General features: G+C 39.7%; 1 protein-coding gene across 1 annotated transcript in view; it reads right to left on the bottom strand.

Annotated features, from left to right (window-relative positions):
- LOC144640192 (uncharacterized) overlaps positions 1–13,489 on the bottom strand; it is a 31,448-nt gene extending 17,959 nt beyond the window's left edge. The window contains exon 1 of the mRNA XM_078499399.1: positions 13,424–13,489. The gene's annotated coding sequence lies outside the window, so the exon portion shown is untranslated. The remainder of the gene's footprint in view (positions 1–13,423) is intronic.
- Between the last annotated feature and the right edge of the window lie 3,318 nt (positions 13,490–16,807).

Genomic DNA, 16,807 nt, shown 5'->3' with positions numbered 1-16,807 from the left:
CAAACTCGGCAAATAAAAACTTTAGCCTAGTATCTTAACTTTACAATTCATAAGCTGTCCAAAATTCAATTTTTGTAAAAGATATTTGCCATCAGATTCCCATACAAACACTTAAATTTCTACCCGCTTTGCCTACTCGTCAAGATGACGTCGAAAATCGTGATAAGGTCTATTGAGGTCCCGAGTAAGTGATGTCGTGGACACGCTAATATTCGAGACCATTTATGTCCTTAGGAATATTAGCTGGTACGTAGCTGTTTAATAGGGGTGCACTGTAACCGCGAACATTTATGTATACCGTTAATACTTGTCAATTTGTTGCTATTGGTAGTTCATTAGCATCCCTAGTGACGTCATTGACGTTATATAAAGCTTATCGAATTATTTTGAATTGCCAGTTGTTGCGTACGTTGGCCATGAAAAGGCGAGGCGTGGTCCTTCAGCATACCGCCCCTGACCAGCGTTGACTTTCGACAGGAAGCCTGAATTATTGCCGTTTCACAGCTGTGTTCACTGACACAAGCTCCAGTTTCCAACCTTATTTCGGTTTCGGGCTCTTGAACGGTTCCGGTTTCTTCTTCCGCTTCCATGCTACCCACTACTGTTACGGCTCCGTCTTCAGCGTCGCAGCCGCCGACGCTTACAACCACTTCGAACTCAGCTTAAACGTCGTCAAAGAAACCCATGGGCCTCCAGGGAAAAAGAGTTTAGAGGTAACATTTCTTCGGCAAGTTTTTCTCTTTTAGCGCCGGTATAGGTTTTACTTGTTGGGCATTGGCACGCTCTATCGTTTGTATTTTTTCCCATCCATGTGGCTTTTTTTCAGTCAAGTATGATTCCCTAGTGCCACTCGTAAGGTTTTGTTTTAGAATTTTCAAGTGTATGAGCAATTTGAAGATTTTATTACCCAGTCCTTTCTACAGTGTTAATCTACCGGTACGGTACATGATGTGGATAAGCTGTTTCCTTCGGTTTGGCTTCTTTTTCCCTAACAGTTAAGCCTTACAAGACTATGTAATGCGTCAATGCAAGATTCTACAACCTCTGGATGAAAAATACACCATTTGTTCCTGGTGACTCTTGTTTTAGTCCCTTGTTTCGCCTACCAGAACTGCCATTTTTCTAAAATAGACGACAAATCAGGATATGATCATATTTTAATTCCTACTGATTCAAAACAGTTTTTTGGTATGGAATGGAAGGGCTAGTACTTGGTGTCAACCACCTTTCTTTTTGGCTGGAAAAACTCTCCTTTCGTCTATCGGACGGTGAGCTTGGGCTCCACTAACTATTTTAGGAATTAGGGGATTACGGGAACCATGTACATTGATGACAGGCCAGTAAATGAGATTTTCACCCGAGGGGGTATTTCGTCTCGACCTATGGAATTGAGGAGCCCTGGATTCACCCGCCAGTCAGCATTAGCAGCTCTGTTTGTAGTCTGCAAAGTATTAATCAACTTGGGTTACTTTCTGGGATTGAATAAATGTGTTTTGTCAGCCTCGATGCGGTTAACTTTCCTAGGAATGGTCATTGATGCGAGAAGTCTCGCGTTTGTGATGCTGGAAGAAAAGAGAGTCCAGTTTGCTGAGCTTCGCGAGTCCATTCTGTCCAGAGAGTCTACCATTCCTCTCACGTCGATCCAGAAATTAATAGGGAAGTGCGTATTTTTTTGTTTGGCATTCCCTGGCGCAAAATTTTATATCAGGGAAGCGAGTGTCAGCTGTGGGGTAGTGAAATAATCCTAACACCTTCCTTAAGAAATGAAATAGGGTTTTGGCGTTTTCTTGACGACTGGCAATACCGGCCATTCTTTGGATCCAGGAACGTCATTTTTCCGTATCTTTGTCAAGTGATGCCTCTGCTTTTCGTTGGACATCGGTACGTAGTCTTCCACCAACATCCAGCTGATCGCAGTCTGGACGACTACTGGGACGACAGTCTGGTGAACGAACACAGTAACGTAAAAGTTGGAGTCTTTTTCATCCAGTGTCAGGGACTGAACAATGGACACGCAAGTCGATAATCAAGCAACTCTGAATGCTTGGCATGGTCGCGGGCCCAGGTCCTTAAAACTCAATGAAGTAGCTCGCAGCATCTTTCATGATGTTACAGGCAAGAACCTGGCTTTCTCAATGTTTTACGTTGGTTTTAACCAAGCCGATGAATCTTCCCGCTGTTTGTCTGATGTTGCCACGTTAAAGGTCAAATGAACAGAAATTTCAAAATGCCATTTTAACCAATTGCAACCAAACACTAAAACTATCCATTATTAAGTGAATTAAAGAAAAAATGTTGCTTTCTGAGCCTCAAAGCACAAATTACAGCAAAAAATACGAAGATTTTCAAAGGCTTCACGAAAACGTTTTTGAATGACTGCGCACTGAAATGGAAGGAATGGAAAGAGTTTTTGACGTCATAATTAGTGTTTTTGAAGACGACCGCAGACCGATTCCGCAGACGGCACTGCTTGTCAAAGTTCAAGACAATAGAGAGCTCAAGCAACCACGACAGCAACGTCAACGACAACGTCTGGTGGAAAATGAATTTATATTTTTCCTGAGAATCTTGCAACTTTCCAGACATATTCTGCTTATTTATCCCTTTTAAGAACTAACTCCCGCTGAATATTTAAAGAGAGCGTTCAACCCCAAATAGAAAAACCAAAAAGTAGTCTTAGTGGCTGACGTTGTCAAAAATACGCAGAATTTCGTCATTTCACGTTGTTGTTCGACAGAGAACGGCTTTGACATGTACCGAGATTGAAAATGCACGTGCAGAGTTACGCACGTGCAGATAATTCTGCTCATTAACGTTAAATGCTAATGAGAAAGGACAATAGAGATTCCTGATTTGTTTTCATACCAGCGTGCATTCTACCTTTTGTCTCACATGATATGCAAAACGACAGCAAACAAAACTTTAAGCTATTTTTTGAGCTTCAGCTATTTTATTTAAAGAAATGCACGTCTCTGAACAACAACCAACAAACAATCAACTGAAAAACGGCCAAACAGAACAAAATAACTGCTTGAAATGTCACCAAACACATTTATTTAATATATAAGGTGCGGTCTGCGGAATCGGTCTGCGGTGGTCTTCAAAAACACCAATTATAACGTCACAAGTTTTTATTTCCGAAAATTTTCCGACAATTTTTCCGAGCAGTCTACGATTATGAAGACCTAAAAAAAAGCATTTTTCAACTTGCAATATCTCTGCAATGCAATGTCCGATTACTTTGAAGCTTCGATATATGTTTATTTGGCTCTTAATAAACACATGGGCAAAACATAAAAAAAAAATCGAAATTTCTGTTCATTTGACCTTTAATTCCACGTTGCTGGGACATTGTATGTGATCAATTTATTTTCGGTGGATTGACCGGGCATACTTAAGATCTTATGGCATTGAACTCGAATGCCCAGCACGACCTCGCAGGTGCTTGTTCAACCCACTTTTCACCTTTTCCCACCCCAAAATCGGCTGGTGTAAACGTTTTTAACCAGGATTGGTCGTCATGTGATGGTGTTATCATAAACGCCTACGTTTTCCCGCCATAAACATCAATTGGTCCTTTTTGTGTTTTACAGCTAATTCCAGAAACGTTGTCGGAAAAAAGCACAGAAGTGCACGCCACAAGACCGAAAGTTGGTCTGTGTATTCACTTGAATTTTTCTTATTGGCCTAGAAGAAATAGACAAGTTTGTATTTTTGCACGTGAAGATTTTGTTTTTTCTCTCAGGAGGCCTTTTTCTGTAGCTTTACTTTTACAGTCGCATGTCATTGAGTTTTGATAATTCTTCTAAAATTCAGTGCGACTTAAGTACTTTGTTTTCATATGTCTGAAGAGCTAGAAAACATGCAAATTCGCGTTTGGCCCGTCTGTCTTCTTATACCAAACAACTCCCTGGGACTTTAAGCAACCGGCGGATGACTCTGCATAGCATACGCAGTGGCTACGCTAATTCTCTTCTTCTCGCTGTTATACCATTAGAATCGATTATGGCCCATGTTGGCTGGGGGACCTCGGCAACGGTTAAACAGTACACGAGTTAGACAAAGTGATGACGCCGGGTGGTATCAGAGATATTTTAGCTTGCCTTGCTTTGCACCTAAGCGCAGTTTACCAAGAACAAAACTCTTCAATACACTTCACTCAGGCGTTCTCGCTTCAGTATTTGTGACGAGCCAAAATGTAATTTGGTAATCTTCATTTATGTCTTTCTGTGAAATGTAGAGGCTGTGGTTAGGCTAAGCAAAATAAAAGATGTTTCAGCATTGTGGCAGAGTGTTTTGGTTGGGGATGAGGTATGGGCAGAAACCCATAAGGGTTGAAACGTATAACTCCCTATGATTCGCATTTTACAAGCGTTTGCATATTCGTTTCCAGTAAGTACTATATTTAGAAAATCGCGAGAAAACATTAACCAATCAAAATTGCAATATTTGGATTAAATTCACAGCTCGCACTATCTCATGCTCAATGACGTAATCTTGTTTTTGAACAAGCTTCGTTGAGTAAAGTTAAATTTGGTTAAATTCTCCTGTTTCATCGTCGTTAAAAGTAGTCTGGAGAACTTTACTTTGCTACACTTAATGAATTTCTTTAGTTTCTAAAAGAAAGTTACGGCGCTAAGATCGGATTCTAGTAACTTAATATACGCAAAACCGAAAATTTTGTTGCGTGTGTCATTACGTGTATAAAGTATTCACGAACAAACTCTTCGTGTTTCCAAATATGGTACTTGGCAAAGCTGAATATTCAAACGCTGTGAACGCGCGTTACACGTTTCAATCTCTGGTATGGGTACGAGTATGAAATAAGGTATGGGAGATAGATATGTGGATAAAGGGATGATCCATTAAGGTAACGCCGTATCGAGGATCATTAAAACAACAAAAAATGAGAATGGAGGCGAAGTCGTTCAGCGATACTCAACAATCAATGCGCACATCTGGGGTACCGGGAATCTATAGTTTTTACCTACCGTAATGATTCGATTTAGCGCCCGGGGCCCTTATTTACTTTTGGCACATAAAGAGAGGGCGCTTATTCGAGATAGGGCACTTATTCCGGACAGGGCGCTTTTTTAACTTTTTGAGAAACAACCAAATGTTTAAAACAAAACTGTAACAGTAACAATTTGTTGAAAGTTCAGTTACTTTTAAAAGAATTGTTAATTTTAGCAGTAAATATATTCATGTGCGGTATGGTGAATGTTCATGAGTTAATCTATTCGTCGTCGATGAATTCAGAAGGGGCAGTTCTCCACTAGGGCTTTTCACAAGTTGCTCGGCAACTTTTTGGCAGTTTTTCATATTTCGAGCAACTTTTTCCTCTTCGAGCAACTTTTTTCCTCTCGAGCAACTTGTTGCATTTTGAGCAATTTCCAGACAGAAGATATCCAAAGATTATCCAAGTGTCGTTCAAAGACTATACGAACGTTTCCGAAGATTTATACGAGGTTTGCCGAAGATTTTCGAGGAACATCTGAAGACGTTACAACTTTTGGCTCATTCTGCATTAAAACATTACAAAACTCGTCATCAAACATGACGTCATCCATATCTCACGATTTTTCTCAGTTAAAGAAATCCTTGTTATTTGCTGTAATATTGCATAAAAATGCTAAGAAATGTTACGTTACCGTAACCCTCAAAAGAAAATTAGCATATATTTATAGAATTTTTTATTAGAAGCGGCGTTTTGGATTTTTTTGGGGCAACTTTTGATCAACTTATATCAATCAGAAGCAACTTTTTTGGATTTTTGGAGCAACTTTTGAGCAACTTTTTGAGAAATTTAGAGCAACTTTTTCGGAAATCTTGAGCAACTTGTGGAAAGCCCTATTCTCCACAATAGGGGGCGCTTATTAGAATATGGGCGCCTATAAGAATGGGGGCGCTTATTGGAATAGGGGCGCTTATTGACAAAAATACATTCGAAGGGGGCGCTTACTGGAAGGAGGGCGCTAAATCAAATCATTACGGTATGTTCTGTTTAAACAATAGAGTGTTTCTGTCGAGGAACTATCGGCTGATAGTTGCCCCGCGGAAAGTTAATAACCTTAAAACAAATATTAGCCCGAGAAGGGAAGATTTAAGGGCTAATATGCTAGTTTTTTGTAACAACCCCTCCAAAGTAGGACATAAAAACGCTGTTTAATCCAAAAGTTACTGTTGTGGCTTTTCGTGATTTGCTTTCATTTATTTGTTCGTATTTGTTATAATTTCGCCACTTTCGTAGTTGGCATCCTTCCGTTTACGAGAGACGATGGTGTAGCGTCCAGTTTGTTTTATCTGCACCTACGCGAGTGGCTAAGCAGGCCAATTCGCGAGTGACAGTCTCTGCTGCGCCACTTTACCAAATTGTAATATTTGCTTTATATAATTTGTATGTTTATTCTGCATGCCTATATTTTTCGCCGGCCGTATACTAATTTACTCTTTATATTCGTGCGGCCTTTTTCTCTCTCACTTCGTGTCAAGTTTCCAGTCAGTTCCCCCGACCTTGTTTCCTTCCAGCAATTGGTAAGCCATGTTTCGCTGTATTACTTGTTTTTCTTTATTTTTGTCGCCCCTCACTGTGTGTTGTTTTGTTTTAATTCATTTGTAATCATCGTTACAAATGTAATTACCGTTTTATTTATGTTGTGGACCAACATCACAACATTAGCAAGTGTCGTTACTTACGAAACAATACGGTAGTCTGCCGTAAAAATAACCTTTCTAGCCCTAATTCCGCAATATCTGTAATCTCTGGTTGCGACACCTTTTGATAGGTTACCCCGTGCACACTATGTAAAAGTTATCAAGTAAGGGCCGCCCAAGGTTGGTATAATGTTATAATCGGGAGCAGTAACTGTAAATTTTGGAGTAGTGCCCAAAAGAATAAAAACAGGAAAAGCGCTAAACTACGTACAAGATTGGAGAATCACTCTCCATTAAGAAATTTAAGATTAAGGGGAACATAAATAACCTGCCACTTGCAAGGGAAAGTATCCATCGATAACAAATTTACTGTGACAGTTTTTAGATGTAGTTCTGAAGACATTTTTCCTTGAATCTTCAACTTGAAATACTTGCCACATGTATGTACTTACAAATAATCTAGCCATTGGAAGCTTTGGAATATTCCTTCTGGCAGCACTTCTATTTTATTGTGGCTAACATCCCTGTAAAAACCAAAGTAAAGTAATTATTAAGAAAAAAAAACGAGTTTCATATCTATCACAACTAGGGCTTTCCACAAGTTGCTCGAGATTTCCCAAAAAGTTGCCCGTAATTTCTCAAAAAGTTGCTCAAAAGTTGCTTCAAAAATCCATAAAAGTTGCTTCTGAAAATAATAGTTGCTCGAAAGTTGCTCCAAAAAATCCAAAACGCTGCTTCTAATCAAGAGAGTTTCTCTAAATATATGCTAATTTCCCTTCGAGGGTAAGATTTCTAAGCAGTTAAATGCAATTTTACAGCAAAACAAGTATCTAGATAACATATTAAGGGGCAAATTTGTTAAATAACAAGGATTTCTTTAACTGAGAAAAATTGTGAAGATATCGATGACGTCATGTTTGCTGACGAGTTTTGTAACGCTTTAATGCAGAATGAACCGAAAGTTGAAACGCCTTCAGATGTTCCTCGAAAGTCTTCGGCAAACTTCGTAAATCTTCGGAAACGTTCGTATTACCTTTAAACAACACTCGGAACACCTTCGGAGATCTTCGGTCTGGAAATTGCTCAAAATGCAACAAGTTGCTCGAGAGGAAAAAAGTTGTTCTAAGGGGAAAAAGTTGCTCGAATCATGAAAAGTTGCCAAAAAGTTGCCGAGCAACTTGTGGAAAGCCCTAATCACAACCACCAGATTATTAAAGAAATGTAACATAATGTGTTCATGTTCTTCACCAAATGTAAACTTATTTTCCTTTTACTACAGCGATGGCGTCAGCGTGCAAAGAAGCCAAGAAAATAGTCGGATCCCCACGACATTCCCTTAAAGAATTAAAATGTAAAGAAAGAATGGTAACGAACTTACAAAACTTCTAGTTTCCTCAGATTGGAGAATAATCCGGAGGTTAGTGTTGCGGACAGTCACGTTTTTATTTTTGTTATGTAACACAAGTCACGTTTGCGGTTTTGTTTGTACAGACACAACTTGATTGATGCCTGTGGATTGACAACCTGATTTTCCGGTTTTAAAATTGTTTTGTATATTAAGTTTCTGAAGATTCAATTTCAGTTGGAATAAATGGTTTAATCGAGCAACAAGCGTGAATTCAGTGCGTCTTCAAAACATGGCGCCCAACGTGGGGCACTGATTCACGACATTGGGGAAAACATGACATCGACAGAAGGGGATCAAACTGAGCCGAATGAAGATCAACTTCCAAAGGAGGATCCACTTCCAAGACTGCGAGCGACGCGTGCGGGTAACAAGGGAGTTGTTACAAAGCTCATCGGAAAAGCCGACACTATATTACATGGTGAAAATCCACTCGATCAACAGGCAAGGAATCAATTGGCGCGAATCGAAAGGATTCTAAAGGAAAAATTAGAATTAATTCATCAATTCGACGAGAAAATCATTGCGGTATGCAAGGTAGAGGATATCGAAGAGGAAATCGAATACGCTGAAGATTTAAAAATGCGCGTAATGGATGCGATCGAAGCTATTTCACAAGGAACAACGCCCATTAACCCGCTTAGTTCAAGTGAACCCTCTAACCTCGCTCAAGGATCTCAAGGATCTCAAGGAACGGACGATGTTTACATTCCTCCTCCACCACCTGGATCGTATTCAGCAAGTCCACCACTACAGCAGCAAAACTCGGGAACTGGAACAGAAACTCCAAAAGTGGCTCGAACAAAATTGCCAAAACTGACACTTCGTAGGTTTAAAGGAGATGTTACACAATTCCGCACCTTCTGGGACACGTTCGAAAGTGCAGTTCATTCTAATCCTGGGTTGACAAACGTCGTCAAGTTTAGTTATCTTGTTTCGTTATTAGAAGGTAGTGCATCACGCGCGATTGAAGGTTTGCCAGTAACAGAGGAAAACTACGAGTCAGCAGTGGACATCTTGAAAAAGAGATTCGGCAAACCGCAACAGCTTATTTCCGCTCATATGGAAGAGCTTCTTAAACTGAACATCTGTACGGTGGATAAACCAGGCCAACTTCGTTTTCTGTACGACAAAATAAGCGTAAACATCAGGGGACTTGAAGCTCTGGGAGTCAAGTCGGATCAGTATGGCAGCTTACTTATTCCAATCATTATGGCGAAACTTCCTGCCGAAATTCGCGTACAAGTGGCGAGAAATACGTCTCAAGACGTTTGGGAAATCGAGTCCTTGCTTGATCTTATACAAAGTGAAATTGAAGCGAGAGAGATTAGCGAGAAGATAAAGTCCGCGACCGAGCAAGTTAAGCGTCCACCGCCCCCCAAACCTCCGTTGCCGATAGCTGGAGCCTTTTTTGGTGCCACTTCAAAGCCAGAATCGACTGTTCCCAAATGTGTTTACTGCACTGAAAGACATTTCTCAGCTTCTTGCAACAAGGTAACAGATATCAACGCCAGAAGAGACATTCTTAGACGCTACAAAAGGTGTTTTATGTGTTTGAAGAAGGGACATTTAGTTGATCAGTGCGACAAGAGTTGTAGAAATTGCAAGCGAAGGCATCATCAATCGATTTGTCAAGCACAATCACCCGGTGAACCACTGAATTCTCAGCCACCAACTCCCAAGGAAAATTCGCCTCAAAGCGAACCGGAGACACAAGTTCAAAATTATGGCAACGCCACACGAGTCAACACGGCTAATGCAGAAACCCCAACAACTCAGTTAACAACTTCGACGTCCAGTAACAAGGGAAGTGTTTTGTTGCAAACGGCCACTGCGATCGCCACAAACGACGAGGGAACAAAATCGACCACAATCCGTGTATTATTCGACAATGGCAGCCAGCGGTCGTACATTACAGATAATCTGCGATCAAGGTTACAACTGAAGCCTCTACAAAAGGAAAAGCTCAACCTTAACACATTTGGAGAAGCAAGGTACAAGAAGCAGAATTGCGATGTGGTGAATTTACAAATACGAAAGTCTTCAGGAAGCGATGATGCCATTAACATTTCTGCTCTGACATTCCCCGTTATTTGTTCGCCTCTACCTGGAAAGGTCTCAGTAAACTACCCGCATTTGGATGGATTGGAGCTAGCGGATGAGCCGTATGATGCCGAAGGTTCGATTGATATGCTGATCGGCTGCGATTATTACTGGGATTTTGTAACGGGGGAGACAAGACGAGGAGACGAAGGTCCTATTGCTGTAAAAAGCAAACTCGGTTGGCTGCTGTCCGGTCCAGTCAATGGAACACTCGATCGAAGTTATGTTTCGCATTCAAATTTAATAATCGAAGGCCATGACGCTCTATTTGCCCGAAACGAAGACGACGTTCTCACGAACACTCTAAAGGACTTTTGGGAGACTGAAGCAATTGGCATTAAGGATTTGGCTCAACCCGAAACCGAAACCGACGAATCATTCAAAATCGATGTTGCATGGAGCGGAGACCGATACGAAGTCAAATTACCGTGGAAAGAAGATTGTTTGCCGCTATCCTCCGACAACTATCTGTTGTGCGAATCTCGACTAAGATCTTTACATCACAAGCTGCGCAAAGACCCGGAGTTATTAGCAGAATATGACAAAATCATTCAAGACCAGTTGTCCAAGGGGATAATCGAGAAAGTGCCGAACGAAGATTCAAACGAGAAAAACGCTGCGCAAAGTCATTATTTGCCTCATCATGCAGTCGTAAGAAAGGATCGTGAAACTACGAAGGTTCGAATTGTGTACGATGGATCTGCGAAATCTGGTAAACAAGAGAAGTCACTCAACGATTGCCTTGAAACTGGGCCAAATCACATTCCACATGTTTTCAATATGCTAGCGAACTTTCGGAAAAACCCTGTCGGTATCACAGCTGACATTGAAAAGGCCTTCCTTATGGTGGGAATTCAAGAGGATCATCGAGACTTTCTTCGATTTTTATGGTTTGGAAACCCAACTTCCGATAAGTCGCAGATTGTACAATACAAGTTCACACGGCTGGTGTTTGGGTTACGCCCCTCGCCTGCTATTTTGGGTGCGACAATCTTGCATCACTTGCAGCTCAACAAACAAAGTGACCCCGAAATTGCTGAATTATTGGAACAATCTCTGTACGTGGACGACCTGTTAACGGGGGAGTCAGACGAGGAAAGAGGTCTCGCTGTTTACAAGAGATGCAAGAAAGTTATGTCAAGTGGAGGATTCAATCTCAGAAAGTGGCGATCCAATTCGAGAAAATTACAAATGGAAATTGCGAAATTTGAAAGTTCACCAGGATCAACAAACACACAACAGGAAGTCATGAATGTCAACAAAGAAGATTACGAATCATTCGCTAAATCGAGTGTTGGTTGTGACTCAGCGACTCCTGACAACGAGGATACAGTGATTAAAATTCTAGGAATGAACTGGAACACTCTCACTGACGAAATGTTCTTCAGTTTTTCCGACCTTTGCTCATTTGCGAGTTGACTTCCTCTCACCAAGCGATCTGTTCTCAAGGTTACGGCCAAGATCTTCGACCCCATGGGCTTTTTGACGCCTCTAACAATAGAGATGAAGATCTTGTTTCAAGAACTTTGTATCAACAAAACAAATTGGGACGACGAATTACAAGGAACTTTGCTTAACCGATGGAAATCGTTTCTCCAAGATCTGAAGTTCATTGACAGCTATCGTATTCCTCGATGCTATTTCTCGCGACAACCAGTAACCATTCAGATACATGGCTTCAGTGATGCTTCAGAACGCGCCTACGCCGCGGTGGTTTACATTCGAAACACGTACAGCGATGGTCGAGTCGAAGTTAAATTGGTCGCTTCAAAATCGAGAGTTTCTCCTATCAAAAGGCAGACAATTCCTCGATTGGAGTTACTAGGAGCATTAATTTTGGCCCGTCTTGTTAACAAGTTAAAGTCTGTTGGAGCTGAATACCCTACCGTTCTCTGGAGTGATTCTACAACCGCTCTTTGCTGGATCAAAAATGAAAGAGTATAGAAGCAGTACATCGCTCAAAGAGTAGAAGAAATTCGACGTTTAACTCCCAAAGATTTATGGAGGCACTTATTAGAATATGGGCGCCTATAAGAATGGAGGCGCTTATTAGAATGGGGGCGCTTATTGGAATAGGGGCGCTTATTGACAAAAATACATTCGAAGGGGGCGCTTACTGGAAGGAGGGCGCTAAATCAAATCATTACGGTATGTTCTGTTTAAACAATAGAGTGTTTCTGTCGAGGAACTATCGGCTGATAGTTGCCCCGCGGAAAGTTAATAACCTTAAAACAAATATTAGCCCGAGAAGGGAAGATTTAAGGGCTAATATGCTAGTTTTTTGTAACAACCCCTCCAAAGTAGGACATAAAAACGCTGTTTAATCCAAAAGTTACTGTTGTGGCTTTTCGTGATTTGCTTTCATTTATTTGTTCGTATTTGTTATAATTTCGTCACTTTCGTAGTTGGCATCCTTCCGTTTACGAGAGACGATGGTGTAGCGTCCAGTTTGTTTTATCTGCACCTACGCGAGTGGCTAAGCAGGCCAATTCGCGAGTGACAGTCTCTGCTGCGCCACTTTACCAAATTGTAATATTTGCTTTATATAATTTGTATGTTTATTCTGCATGCCTATATTTTTCGCCGGCCGTATACTAATTTGCTCTTTATATTCGTGCGGCCTTTTTCTCTCTCACTTCGTGTCAAGTTTCCAGTCAGTTCCCCCGACCTTGTTTCCTTCCAGCAATTGGTAAGCCATGTTTCGCTGTATTACTTGTTTTTCTTTATTTTTGTCGCCCCTCACTGTGTGTTGTTTTGTTTTAATTCATTTGTAATCATCGTTACAAATGTAATTACCGTTTTATTTATGTTGTGGACCAACATCACAACATTAGCAAGTGTCGTTACTTACGAAACAATACGGTAGTCTGCCGTAAAAATAACCTTTCTAGCCCTAATTCCGCAATATCTGTAATCTCTGGTTGCGACACCTTTTGATAGGTTACCCCGTGCACACTATGTAAAAGTTATCAAGTAAGGGCCGCCCAAGGTTGGTATAATGTTATAATCGGGAGCAGTAACTGTAAATTTTGGAGTAGTGCCCAAAAGAATAAAAACAGGAAAAGCGCTAAACTACGTACAAGATTGGAGAATCACTCTCCATTAAGAAATTTAAGATTAAGGGGAACATAAATAACCTGCCACTTGCAAGGGAAAGTATCCATCGATAACAAATTTACTGTGACAATTTTTAGATGTAGTTCTGAAGACATTTTTCCTTGAATCTTCAACTTGAAATACTTGCCACATGTATGTACTTACAAATATTCTAGCTGTTGCAAGCTTTGGAATATTCCTTCTGGCAGCACTTCTATTTTATTGTGGCTAACATCCCTGTAAAAACCAAAGTAAAGTAATTATTAAGAAAAAAAAACGAGTTTCATATCTATCACAACTAGGGCTTTCCACAAGTTGCTCGAGATTTCCCAAAAAGTTGCCCGTAATTTCTCAAAAAGTTGCTCAAAAGTTGCTTCAAAAATCCATAAAAGTTGCTTCTGAAAATAATAGTTGCTCGAAAGTTGCTCCAAAAAATCCAAAACGCTGCTTCTAATCAAGAGAGTTTCTCTAAATACATGCTAATTTCCCTTCGAGGGTAAGATTTCTAAGCAGTTTAATGCAATTTTACAGCAAAACAAGTATCTAGATAACATATTAAGTGTCATGGTCAGAAAAAATCAAAGAAATCAAAGAAATTTTGGCCACAGTGCAAAAACTCATACTTTGTCAATTTGTAGGCCTAGGTATGTAACTGAAAGATATGAAGTTAGTTTTTCGAAATATTCAAATTTACGGCAGAAAACCACGAATAACGGTAATCGTACCGGAAGCTCAAATTTCACTTCTCGACAATCCGAAATTTCACGCTCTTCAGCTTCTTGCTACCCAGACGTTTCAACCGCTGTAAATCTTTCCTTACCTTAGTTGCATAGATTGACTCTTCCTTTATTGAAATATAGTGAGTATTTTTATCTCTGATTATTTCTGAGCCAGCTGAGCCTCGATTAAGTAGACACATTTTTCTCATTTAGGAAAAAGGCTAACATAATCCAAATTCAGTGAGGAAAAAAGCTGACCGGTAGTGCTTCAAATCTTCTGATATCTTAGCCAAAGAGAGTCCAGTCGTTGAATTTTAGGTTTATGGTTTCAAAAGTGTAGGATCTAGTAGCAGTTTTTAACAAAGGTCGATCAAAGGTCGACAAAATTACAATTCCGCGGCTTTGAAAAGAACAACTGAAACACGTGACACGAAACATGCAATAGAGTAATTTGTATATTTTTTAGGCAAAGACAACACGGTAAAATTAGCTTTGAAGTTTTATACGTTTGAGACTTTAGAAAAATAGTATTTATCCTAAAGATTGCCTACAATAGAAGAAATACCAAAAATAACAGCACTTGAACTCTCCCTGATGTTCGTCACGCACGAGCGACTTGGAGCGGCGAATGACAAAAATATTTTTCATTGATTCAAAGTAAGCCATATTCTGTAAAAAGAAAAATCTATTTTCTTTAAACTTTGCCCACAAATCTGTCTTAACTAAAAAACGAAACAGCTTTCATATTTGCAAGTATCGTAAGATATATGTTTTAATATTTTATTCATTTAGACCACAACCGGCCTATTTTTGAGTTATTTTTTCAAAAATAGCTCTTAGTCGGCATGATGTTCCCGTGTAATCATTCAGTCAGTCAGTGGGTCAGTGAAGTATGTTTGTTTGTCACACCAATCAGATTTCAGGTACTATCAGAACCAATCAAATTGTAGTTTATAAGGGGGAAGCAATCTGACACAGTTGTAGTGAGCGATTTCGTTCGAAGATTTTAGATTTGTAGGAGGCGGAATTGGTGAGTTGTGAATTAACCCTGGATTAAAAACGTTTTTCGTAACGCTCCCCTACTTACAACGCACACGCCGTGAGCAAAAGGCCCAACACTAACTTTTTATTCTTCTTATTCGAGCGTACGTTTGGAGAGGCTAGCTTTCCTGACCGTAGTAAAAATTACATATAACATTTGCACAATGTAGATTTGAAGAATAATGTTGTCGTTACTTTTGTCGTCCGCTTTGCGAAGTTCGTTGGGAAATTAAGTTTGTTACGAAGTTGCCAAATAGGTTGCGAGTTCGCGAATCAAATTGTGAGCTTCGATACAAAGTTCCCAACTTCGGCCCGAATTTATTAAAACCTTCTGTAATTATGTTATCAAAAAGGGCTTTGCTACGCTAAACTGTTGGAAACAAATGTCATAAAAATCAAAAACGTTTATGTTCCGCGAGTGGTAAACATGTCTCGAACAAATTAGTCTTCCCTGTCGCGTCGCGTCGGCTTCGATTAAAATCAATTTTATATATGGGTAAACCATCCAGTTTCATCCGGTTTACAAAAGCAGAAGACTTGAAATTGAAGACAGTGAAGATTATGCCTTACAGAAATCGTTAAATATGTGTTTTCATACAGAAAAGTTAAAATTTGACCAAATTTCTACATGCATAAAATTTATTTATCGGCAAATCACTTGTGTGATCGCTGATGCGAAACGTTGTCTTGCACTTCAAGCTACTTGAACCTTCCTTGACCAGTTCTAAAATCATCTAGTTCAGAAATCGCTGACTTTCGAGCAACATGTCTTGTTTCTCCTCTACCAAACTTGAAAAGTTCAGTCGGGCCGAAGTTAGGAACTTTGTATCGAAGTTCGCAATTATATTCGCAAAACTCGCAACGTAATTGACAACTTCATAACAAAGTTTACAATTTCCCAACAAACTTCGCAAAGCGGGCGGCAAAAGTAAACTATAAAAATCAACTGTAAAACATCTCGTTCAAACATTTAATGAACCGGTACAAGTATTAACTTTGCTGTTAAAAGCAACTACGATCGATAGCAAAAACAGACTAAGAGCGTGCCATTCCGTGACAATTTGATAACTCAATTAGTTCTTGTTTGTTGAATAGAATTTACGTTGTGAATGAACGAAAATCTTTGTTGAACAGTTCTGACAGGAAACAATTACTCCAGGTGTAGTGCGCTTTAAAGAACTTTCCCGAAGAAAATGGTTTTTGATTTGATTCGTTTATTACTTCGTTTATTATAGTACTTTTCGTTCAATGTCTATATGGAGACGTGGCTTTTTTCTAGAAAAACAAGGGTATCGTGTTACGTTCGTTTTAAAAAAACAAAGGTGTCATGTTACAAAAGTGAGAAAAACAACAATATCATGTTACAGTGTTTGGCAAAAAGCCAAAAGTATTCCGTAACAAACAAAAGAAAGGAAATGGTTACTAGAAAGCTAGCAACAAAATAACCGCTTTAAACAGAATAAGAACGTGCCGTTTTGTGACATTTTGATAATTGAATTAGTTTTTGTTTTTTCAATTAAATGATGAAAATTTACGTATTGAATGAAACAGTTCTGATGTATCAAAATGCACGTGAAAATTATTTTGTTTGCAAGCAAATTTTGTGCAAAAAGTGACTCCGTGGGCTGCCATACACAAATAGCTCAACTCTTGGCATAAACCATCCCAACAGGACAATCACCCAGTTTCACCCCAAGCCACCCCATAAATTGAAAAAATAACTCCTGCACGCTTAGCGTGCCTATGTTTAGCAATGGCGACAAGTGAAAATCGAGTCACCGCTTCAAAA

This window comes from Oculina patagonica, unplaced genomic scaffold (assembly GCF_052425735.1).
Source record: "Oculina patagonica isolate OP01 unplaced genomic scaffold, crgOcupat unplaced2, whole genome shotgun sequence".
Taxonomy (NCBI): Eukaryota; Metazoa; Cnidaria; class Anthozoa; order Scleractinia; family Oculinidae; genus Oculina; species Oculina patagonica.
This window is presented reverse-complemented; position numbering and strand designations above follow the sequence as displayed.